The following is a 10903-nucleotide window of genomic DNA, read 5'->3' as shown; positions in this document are numbered from 1 at the left end:
AACAAAAATGAAGAGCTATTTTGTCTTGAGCAAGGTCTAGTTTCTAATTGTCTCATCTAAGTAATGATTGAATTCCTATTTCTGTGACTTTGTTTAAGAAGTGTTTCCTATTTCAGAATAGGAAAACTGCCTGTTATCTTTTATGTTCCCTTGCACTGCAGCAAATGTCTTTTCAAACATTTAGGCTTCTTATTTTCTTGTTTGTTTGCTCCCCTGTTTCACAGAGGGAAAGGTGGTGATGAGAAGTAAACCAAGCAGACAGGAAACTGTGCTTGCCAGAGTTTCATTTTGCACTGCCACATTTGTCATTTTAGGACGAGGGCTCTTCTCAGTACACCCCCAGCCAGTAAAGCCCAGAGCAACAAGATGAAAATGAAAGCTTTCCTCATACACAGCCGGGCCACTGCTGCCTCTGCTGCCAGCTCCAGGGGCTGCTCTCTCTTTGGTGGCCCCATACAGTGCATCTCAATGGCCCTGGTTGCACAGGTTGTGCAGGCTGACGCGTGTATCCTCAGAGGTGAGACCAGGGCCCACAGATCCCTTCCGACCTCTGTTCCCCCATACAGGTGCCATTCCTGTAAGTTTTCTGCTCCCTCTCCCAATTTTCTCGCAGAAGCTCCTCTACAGGAAAGATGCTTTGTTTACACAAATTCAGTGTACATGGCTGTGTCAAAAAGTCATCAGGACCAGCTAGAGAGACTAGGGTCTTTTGGGTGTAGGAAGGAGTTGAGAGGACAAATTGCTGCACTTAATGGAAGCTGAAAGGTGAGAGTTTGAAATTTAGAGGCTTGGGGCTGGCTGGAGCCTGTGACTATGTGCACCTGTGGGGAGACGGACCTAAATTATGATGAAAAAAAATTCTCAAGAAATATTAAGAATTGTTATGCTATATTGATAAGTTCCTAAAGGTACTCTGATCTACACTGGATGTAGGAAGAGCTATAGCCTCCAGCACATGTTCTAATAAAGTTTTTCTCTGCCCTGCTGGCTTCACTATCTAGTAATTCTATATATAGTTATACATATCTAGTTATTCCCTATATATTTATTCTTCCCTGCATAGTTATTTGAAATGTTTCTAGACACAATTTCTTCTTGCTTCTCAGAAAGCATGGAGTAAAAAATGAGTAATTTATTTTCCTCATGTCCCTTACCATACTGATAGCAAGTCAGAGCTCCCTAAGAAATCACAGTTCTTCTCTTTCACTTGGTCTTCAGTGGCCATAGTGGCCAAGTGGCCATAGCATGCTCAAGGCCAAAAGAAAAGAATAAATAAAATACCTGCTTTCAACAGTTGGTTAGATATTTTTCTTCCAAAAATGGTGATTTTTTTAGTCTAGTCTTCATTACAAATCCCAGTTTATTGAAACACCTCACACAAAACTTGCTTCACTGAAGAGCTTTTCATACCTACAGTAGACATGACAAAACAGGATTGACGTTAAGCCTCTCTTTTCCCCTTTATATTTATTATTTTTAAGAATCTCAGTCTTAGATAATTAATTTGTGACATTTTTCACTCGATATGCAGGTAATATTAACATCCGCATCCATGGGGATGACTCTGCTGAATGTTAGGACATGTCAGAGCTAGTTGCTTTGATGCTAGAGCTTGCTTTCTGAGCCGAGTGCCATGCGCTGCCTTTCCTATCCTTCTGCGGAAGCAGAGTGTAGCAGTGCAGCTCACTGCATTTTTTTCTATCCTAATCTGACTGGTTTTGAAACCTAACAACTATTATTATCTTATTCCTGGATATTTCAGTATAAACAATTTTTTTTTTAAGTGAAAATGGATTTAAGGTCTTTCCATTTTTGTCACAAACGGTGTAGGTACAGTAATGAGAATCATCCTCTGAAAATCAGGAATTTTGGATTATCAGAACATAAACAAAGACTGAAATGCCAGGTTTGGCTACTATCCTTTAAAAATCATCAGAAAACCCGTGTAGCTTCTTATTTAATGTGAGCTTAGCAATGATTCAGACAAACTGCTAAGGAACTGAAATTTGTTGTAACACATAATATATTAGAAACAAACCTGATCACACAGAGTAATAATTATGCTGAGGTAACATGAAATTATATTTGATTTAAAGTTTTTGGCATCTCGCTAAGGCTGTACGTTTTACAATCTATTGGCATGGTAGAAGTTGAGAATTACTAATTGCAAGAAATATTTTATGCCTGCATACACATGTATAATTGTTAAAAGAGATCTTGGGTACCCCTTGGTTTCCTAAGATATTGTTTTAGCCTGAGTTAAATGCAGTATCTAATTGCCAATTGCAATGCATTATGTTTATATAATATGATACTTATTTTTTCCACTTGAGTAGATAAAGTGGGTATCTATTTATATTATCATGATGTTTGAGTCAGTAAAGGCTGATTAGTTACATTGAATGCCAGCAAAAGCAAATGCAGTCTCCTGAATAAAAATTGGCAGCTTTCATGGCACGTGAATACAAATAGACAAACAAGAAGAAAAACATGTTCTTCTACACTGAAGTCCTGATGTTCTTCTTATGTGACCTATTCACACCAATAAAATTGTAAAATGTGAAATTCATCCAAGTTTGTCTCTTTTCCTTCCCCAGATAACTAATGTTCTTTGCATTGCTTAGCAATAAACAAGACGTAGGGATACAGCCCTTAACTGAACAGTGTATATTATTTCCTTTTAGCAAGGTAGAGATAAAGTGCATCCCTGTTACCGCGTTTGATAGAGTTCATTTGGGTGAAGAGGCTCTGCTTTGGATGAGCTGTGTTTTTCACTAATGAGTATTTTCTATATATTGCTTCTTATGAAGAACTGACAGCCTTGTAATAATCTGTTTTGACAGTATTTTCCTAGAAATATTGTGTTAAATATTTTTAGACATGAGGGATCATGGACATATGGATATAGTGGTGTGTGCCTTGTCTAATTATATGCATTATACAATTTGCCATTGTTGGAGACTGTTGTACCATCTTTCATTCATTTAATAATGCTTTTGCAAATTGGCAGATAGCATTTGGGCTAAAATACACACAGGGTTTTTTGCAGGAATAAAACATGCTCTGCCTTTTCTCTAGTGTAGAGCAATTTGTCAAGTAATTAGCCAACCTAATTAAATTTTTGTAGCACTAATCAAACGAATATGCTAAAATTTTCTTTGCACAGCCAGTTTGCTGTCTGCTTGCATTTAACTTGATGGTTTGAAAGAGGCCCTACTATGTCTGCCACTCCACTTAATCACCTCATTTGCATTTTATATTGGTAAATCAAATTAAGCACCAGTGGCTTTTAGTATGATTGACTATGGTCAGGGCTGTTCAGATGGGACTTTTTCACAGAAAATTAGGCACATTTTAATATGAGTGAGTCTGTGCTTTCAGCATTTAGCAAAGTACATTCACTCAGCTAATTAAAAGTGCTTGTTGCTTTTTGCCGATGTATGATAGATTTATCCAGCTGGTGTGTCCATTTTCTTTTGCATAATTTCTTGATGGAAGTTTTTATCTTTATACATAATAAGATTGTCTAAACAACACTTCAAACCAATTTGCAAGAACTATATAAATAATATTTTGCAGAAGCTATTTACTTTGAAAGAAATACACTTGCTGTTCAGCAAACTGATTAGGTTATATATCTTCACTTTTACATCCTTCTAGAATATAAACCTTGACACTATGAAATTTTCAGATTTTGTCTTCACTGGTCCAGGATACATCACTTTCCTAAAATCATGGGAAAAAGCTGCTGAAGAGTATCCCAAACCTTTCTATCATGGTATAGAGTTTGTTCGTCCTGTATATTAGGTCAAAGTTCTGACCCAAACCCTTACAGATGAAATTGCTTATAGAATAAAGTTATTTATGTGCATAGGTGTTTCCTTCATTGTTTGTTATTTTGAAGGACACTTTACCATAGAAAAAGCATTGCCTGAAGTGGGAATGGAATTTTTTTTTCCTATTTTCCTTTTTTCTTTTTTTCAAGGGGCAATAAGAACACAAGTATCAAAATGCATTGCCTGATGAGTCGAAGTTCATATATGTGCTAACAACAACTAGACAATGGAAAACTAGTTTCACTGACATATTTCAAAAAAACATCTAGCTTTCATCAAATTTTTGGAAGAGTCTAACCAGGTCTAAACACATAGTGGGACAACAGACAACAAAATTAAGGACTTGATGATGTGACCTCTTTTTTCCTAAAAAAAATTTCCTAAAAGAATTGCATATACATACACATACACATATACATATGGACATGCATATATATATGTGTATGCAAATGCATATACAGACACATATTTCTTTTATAAAAGGACTGACACCACAAAGTAGCCTCTGTTGCTGACAGAGACCCAACATAAGACAATGTAAAAAATAATTTTGGATGCAGACGTTAAAATACCTTGAGCTTTGGCACACCTGTACCCTCTGACAATTAGACAGCTCCAAAGAGCTGCCTAAGGTCAAGAGACTTATGTTCCCCCCACACTTTATGGGGTGGTGGTGAGCCCTTGGCCAGTCCTTTTGTGGATGGTGGAAGGATGAAGGATCCATCTTTCCTTAGAATGTTGTTAGACATGAGCAGCTGCTCATGAGTTATCCACTTAGTGGAAGGTGAGGAAGGAATGAAAGAGATTCAGCCATGGAAACCCAAATAAATTTGTCAGAGAGGAGGTAATTTAACAAAGCATTTCACATACAACACGGGACTTAGTACATGGATCCAAAGCAAAATTTTCTCCTACAAACTGCAGGACTTTTCTCCGAGGTGACTGCAGAGTTCTCAGATATTCTTAGATATTCTGTCAATAGAGCTGTGATAGAAGTAATTTAAGCAGGGGAAAAGAGGGCAATCTTAAACTGTCATAGCTATTTATAAGGAAGTGTGTGTCCAAATCTTTAGTCATGCGGTTAGTCTCATTGATTGAAACTAAAGGCTCGCATAAAGAGGGCTGAATTTGTTGCATAAGGTTGTTTTGGATGCAGGGGGGAATGAAAGAAAGTGCCAAAATGCATGTAGGTAGAAAATAGAAGATAGAAATAGCAAAGAATGATGTAAGTGTAGGAAAATCACTGTTTGCAAGTGTTCAGTTAAAGACAATATAGTGACGCAGCTAACTGCAATGCTTAGACATTGACCTTATTGGTCTAAGAGTCAGACTTAAAGACAATGTTTGCATCCATCCCCATTACAGTTTGCACAGTGTGGTTCATTAAACTTCTTGAGGGTTTTCGGGAGGTTTCTCTGTAGCATTCTTCTGCAAATCTCAAAATGCTAGAAATTAAGGACCAGATAGTTCCCCTTTTCCAGGTGGAGGAAAGTGTCCTTGGACATGGAAGTAGTGGCTTAGCTATAAAAAATTATGGGGGGAGGGGGAGGAGAGGCTCAACAGAGGCCATACAGATCACAGAAGAGAAGCTCAACTGAGCCCTTGACCCACAATGTACAAATGTAACAGATGTCTAAGTACTGTAATGCAGCTTTAATTAAACATAGGCCAAAACCTCCTTGCTCTAGGCTTACAGGGATTATCATGAGAAGAACTTGGCCTCGTTCTGGTCAAGCTCATTTCAGTCCAGAAGAAAGGCAGTAATGTTTTGTGTGTTTTGGTACTGGACTGGAGTAAAACAAGCTATATTAGATCCTGCAGGTACAGCTCATTTGCCTGGGAATGCTGGGTGAAACCCCTCTTCTAGGTCTTACTATGCTTTAGCTGATTTAATAAGCTCACCTCTTTTGTAAACTTCTTTGAGATCTCGTTTCTAATAATGCATGGTGTGTAGTATAGTTCTGAGGGGTATTCTGATTTTATCCTTACATTTTATATTCTGATTTATATGTGTAAACATTCTTATTTGAAAAATCCTCAGAGGCATGCAGTCATCTTAGTACTTAGAGAAGAATGCAAATAAACAGAATGAAGCTATTAAATTTTCTTTATTCAATATTCCAACTCTCTGGCCTTTTAATTTTATTTTAATGAATTTAAATTCAACTAAATGTCACATTCAGAATGTTAATACTCTAATCACACTCAAAAATTTATTCAGAATATCTAGTGTTACTGAACAGCATGTTGATGTAAATTTAATGTTACATGGAACATATTATTGTCAGTTGAAAACTACAGATTGTCTCTGAATTAAAAATAAACCAAAAACAAACCCCCAACAAAAACCTCCAAACAAACAACAACCTATATATTTTTTCCTGCTTTCAGATTTCAAAACACCAAATCTGGCACTCACTTCCAAGTCCCCCCATCTCCAAAAATAATATTGGTTGATGTTTCAGTTTGTTTATCAGTCACTGTTATGACTGTAAAGTAATTGCAAAGGACTTGTGGCACCCCAAAGGTTATTTTTGTTAATCTAAGGAAACATTGACATATGATATTCTACCAGATAACTTATACACTTTGCCAGTTTGTGAATCTGTACTTATCTGTACTAGTCTGAAAACTAACATAAAAGCCACTGTTATTTTGTGTCAGTTTTTAGAGTTTAGAACCTGATTCAGCAGTCTTTATTCATAAAAACTGCTAGTGTTTAAATCCTAATTCTTGTGCCCCAAATTTACTATAAGCATAGAAATGAGCTACAAATACATTCTGCATAATAATATGACATTTATTGCAATTCCCTGCTACTAAACTCATAAATATGTGTTAGAGTTAAGAAGATAGATTTCCATTTCTTCGCATAATTTGGAAGAAATAAGGATCTGCATGAATTTGGTCTCACATTTTCTTTCTTTCTTTCTTTCTTTCTTTCTTTCTTTCTTTCTTTCTTTCTTTCTTTCTTTTATACTGTAGAGTACACTGTAAATGCTAGTATTCATTTTCAGTTATTCAGTTACTCATTTAATATGAATTGTGAACTCTTCAGGAACTTTAAAGTGTCCAGCCCTGTTCTGTTGACTTCAACAGAACGTTTTTCTGCATCGGATTAGAAGATCATGCTTTCAGTGGGAGTCAGCTGATAATAGGAAGTTTGCTTTCTGTTCCCTGCTGTCACCATGAAACTAACCCTCTAATCCAGTTTTTGGTACTTATTTCTATCCTTCCTCTCAGCTGAGGATATGTTTGTTTGTTTTGGAGAGTCTTTTGAGTTTATGTATGAGGAAAGGGAGTTAAAATTAAATTTTCTCTGCCTCTTACCCTATAATGTTTCTGACGTGTCTATGTGGAGCCTGAGCTGTGCTCTCTTCTAGCTGTTTAGTGAATTATTACCTCACGATTACCGGTGCGCACAGTGAGTAAAATATTATAGGTCACAGTTCTGAAAAGTCTGAATGGCTTCACCTACATGGTATAGTGAACATATTTAATGTTAGCTATTATCCCTCAGGCTTGAATGCCCACCACGACAGTAGTAAAAGGCAAACCAACTGCTAACTGAAGCAGTTGTATGTGCCTGCATTTTTCAATGCCTGGAGGAGAAAGCTTTCAGAAATATAACCTGTCTTGTTCATTAAAAAAAATGCACACTTATTAAAAATAGATATATTCTTCATCAGAGTGAGATTCAGTCTCTTTGTGAAAATAATTTATTCTTAAAGAATTATGCTTCTTTATCTTTGTGTCTGCCATTCAGAAGAAAACGTGTCTTCCTACTAATAGTAACAAAAAAATTGGGTTTAATTTTTTTTAATATAGATTTTATGCTGCAATCTGAACTCAGGTTTACATTTGCAGTCATATATGTAGAGCATAATTGCTCTGTGTTTCATGCAACTAAATTGCAGGTATAAGCCAATTTACCTTTGCAGAAGTGAATTTCTGAAAACATCCCTCCTTAAAGGAGCAACTTGCATAGCATCCTGAGCTACGGCTAACACTTCATGAGAACAAAAAGAGGAATTTATGCAAAGCAACACAAAGTGACTTGTATATGCCAAATGGCACGGTTTAAAATGTATGTGTGCTACGGGTGCACTGCAGCAGACTTTAAGCAGCATCAGCTGATCGTACATAAACAGGAACCACAGTAAGCAGCTGCTGTCAGACCTAAACAATAGCATTTTGAGCAGTTTATTTAACTGAACTAATTCTACAGAGACAACAGGTTTCTTCCTATTGTTACAGGCTAGCAGTGAAGCAGAACGTTAAGCATGTCTCCCAGTAGTGGGCTTGTTTGGTCTCTTTGTGTGGTATTTATAGCATGGTCTGGTTAATGTCAGTCTTCACTTTATTGGTATTCTCTTAAATCCTGAAATTTTACCCAGACTTTTACTAATAAACTGAATCTTCTCATAGAAGCAATGTATATTTTCCAACAAGTCCTGTGAAAACTTCCAAAGCCTTTCTAACTGTGTGGGGCTGCATTTCATTCCAACTCCTTTTACATACTAGTCTTTTTATTTTTTATTCTTGATTTTTCTTCCACAGGGGACTTAGCCTTTTATATACACATTTTTTAGCACATTTTTGATCTATAACTTTATTTCTTATGGCAGCCTTTGGTATATATGGAAAAACATAGATTTCTTGCATCAGACACAGACAGTAATGTAAGGACTAGCCACCATGTTCTCATAAGTTGAAATAACATTTATCAACTTGGTAGCATAGCTGGATTGATAAAGATTTTTTCTATTTTTAACATTATGATTTCTGGAGAGAAATTCTTTTACCCCAAATACAAGGGCAGGCTGAAGCATAGCCAGTTTGACTTGGCAGAATCTGCTGTAAAAGTCACAGTCAGTTCCTGACTTCATCATAAAAACTGTTTTCAGCAAACTTCGTTCCTCGCTTCTAGCAGTAATTTATCAGCAAATGCTTCTCTTTCCCTACGTACTTGGACAGTTTCCCTATGGTCAGCATACCAGTAATAGCAGTTATTAAACTGGCAGAATGCCCAAAATTTTGCACTTTTTTGTGCAAGGAAAATTGCACTGGATTTGTCTGCAGCGTCATAAAAAGGCTTCCCAGAGACAACACTTGGAAAAATTGTCATTTCTGAACACAATCTTGATATAACGTGTACACAACTAATACTTCAGAAGAGAACTTAACATCAAAATGGTGCTAACAGGAAATGAAACTGGAAAACTGGGGCAAAAGAAATAACCCAAAGAAATGGTGAAAATTATTAAAATGTAAAATTAAAGAGCATTTTCTGGCAGAAAATTCCATCCCTTGCCACAAAAAAAAATATTTCAAGAGGTTAAACAGATCAATAACTCACACCAAGAACATGTCTGCTCTTTGCTGTGCTTCAGAAATGCTCAGAGTGAAACAGGAGTAAGAACTGAACGTGGCGTGGACTCAGCTTGGTGTTGCCTCTGTAGCAGGTACTCTGTTAATTGTTAAGCTTGAAGAAAATGTTAGTGGAGGAGAAGGTCAGCTTTTGGCTATGAGTTGTGCACGGTTCTTAAACAATCCACACACTCCTCTGCATGTCCCAGCACATCCCATGGAGACCGGGCTGGCACAGGGAAGGTTGGGAGACCTGAAACCTCCCAGCAGCAGGGTGGGAGTCAGAGAGAGTTTCTGTACCCATGAATGTCCTGTTATATGGGAATCAGCAGCCTAGCTGAGGACTGACTGTAAAGCAGTGACAGAACAAGATGCTGTTACTTTATGTTTAAGAACTACATTGGGATTTCATCTCTTTGTCAGCACTCTAGAGCGTGACGGCTTCTGGCTCTGGAGCATGAGAAAATATTGGTATGGAAGCCCATGGACCAGGAGAATTGGTTACCCTTCATCATGGCCTTGAGTGTTCTTGGTGAATATCGTCATCTCTGCATTAAACTCCTATGGGAAGTCAGTAGTTTTGTGTTTCTTAAAAAAAATAATTTAAAATTAAAAAATCAATAGCATTGTTTTCTATTTCTCTTTCTCTTCTCTTAGCTGCTGTAAGGAAAAAGTTCCTTGTATCTAGCACCAGATTGTTATTTATCAGCTCCAGACTTCTTGAAAAATACGTAATCTTCCATTCTAAGAGTTTTATATATCATTTAATTTGAATGTATAAAATACTAAAAATCTCACAGTATTAATATAAAGTATGTCCTGGTATGCTATACTCTTATATAATATCGATTAATTCTCATGCTTATAAATCTCTGAGAGTGTTCTGACAAAGGAATAAAAAATTCAATGACAATTTTTTATCATTAAACCATGGTGATTTTGCCTCTTGCAAACTTTTCAAAACCACAGCTGAGTGCTGAGCATTTGGGACAGCTGTAATCTGAGTGTGAAGTTTGTGATTTTCTTTCATGTGCTTAGTGTATCTTTCTGCAGCTATACAGCCTATATGTGCATGCAGCTTCGTTACTGATATATTCAGATTTCATTTTAAGTTCCTATTTGCTAAATTAATTTCTTTAATTCCTGCAGTTCCTTGTAGATTCTACCTCACACGCTTGCCTTTATTCCTTTAGCTCTGGTTGCTCAGCAGTGCCTGTGGCTGCGGGTGCAGGTGTTTGCTGAGGTTCCCAAGCAGCAGCTGCTTTCCCTTCTGCAAAGCGTCGTGGCTGTGCGTGGCGCCATGGGTCTGCCCCCGACGCTGCAGCCAGCCAAGGAAGGCCCAGCTCAAGGAGACGCAGGGCCAGGCATCAAACTAAAACCAAATTACCACATTTCAGCAGCCTTGCCTGAAGCTAAATGCTTCATTCCAACTCATTTGGGAGAGTTTTGGCAAAGTGACCATTGACCTACTTTTCTGTTTAGAGGTTCTGCATGTATACATATATATGATGAATGCTTCTCAACCCTAATATGCTTTAATATTAATAATAAGCACCCTAATTATAGAACATTTGTCAAAAAGAGGCTTCTTGTTTTCCTTTTCTGAGGAAAGGCAGAGGCCAACAAACTTCGAGTTAATGAGATAAGACTAATTTACTGAGTAGGTTTTCCCTAAAGAGAGAAGACCAGATGCAATT

The sequence above is a fragment of the Numenius arquata genome, chromosome Z, assembly GCF_964106895.1.
Source record: "Numenius arquata chromosome Z, bNumArq3.hap1.1, whole genome shotgun sequence".
In the NCBI taxonomy this organism is placed as follows: Eukaryota; Metazoa; Chordata; class Aves; order Charadriiformes; family Scolopacidae; genus Numenius; species Numenius arquata.
This window is presented reverse-complemented; position numbering follows the sequence as displayed.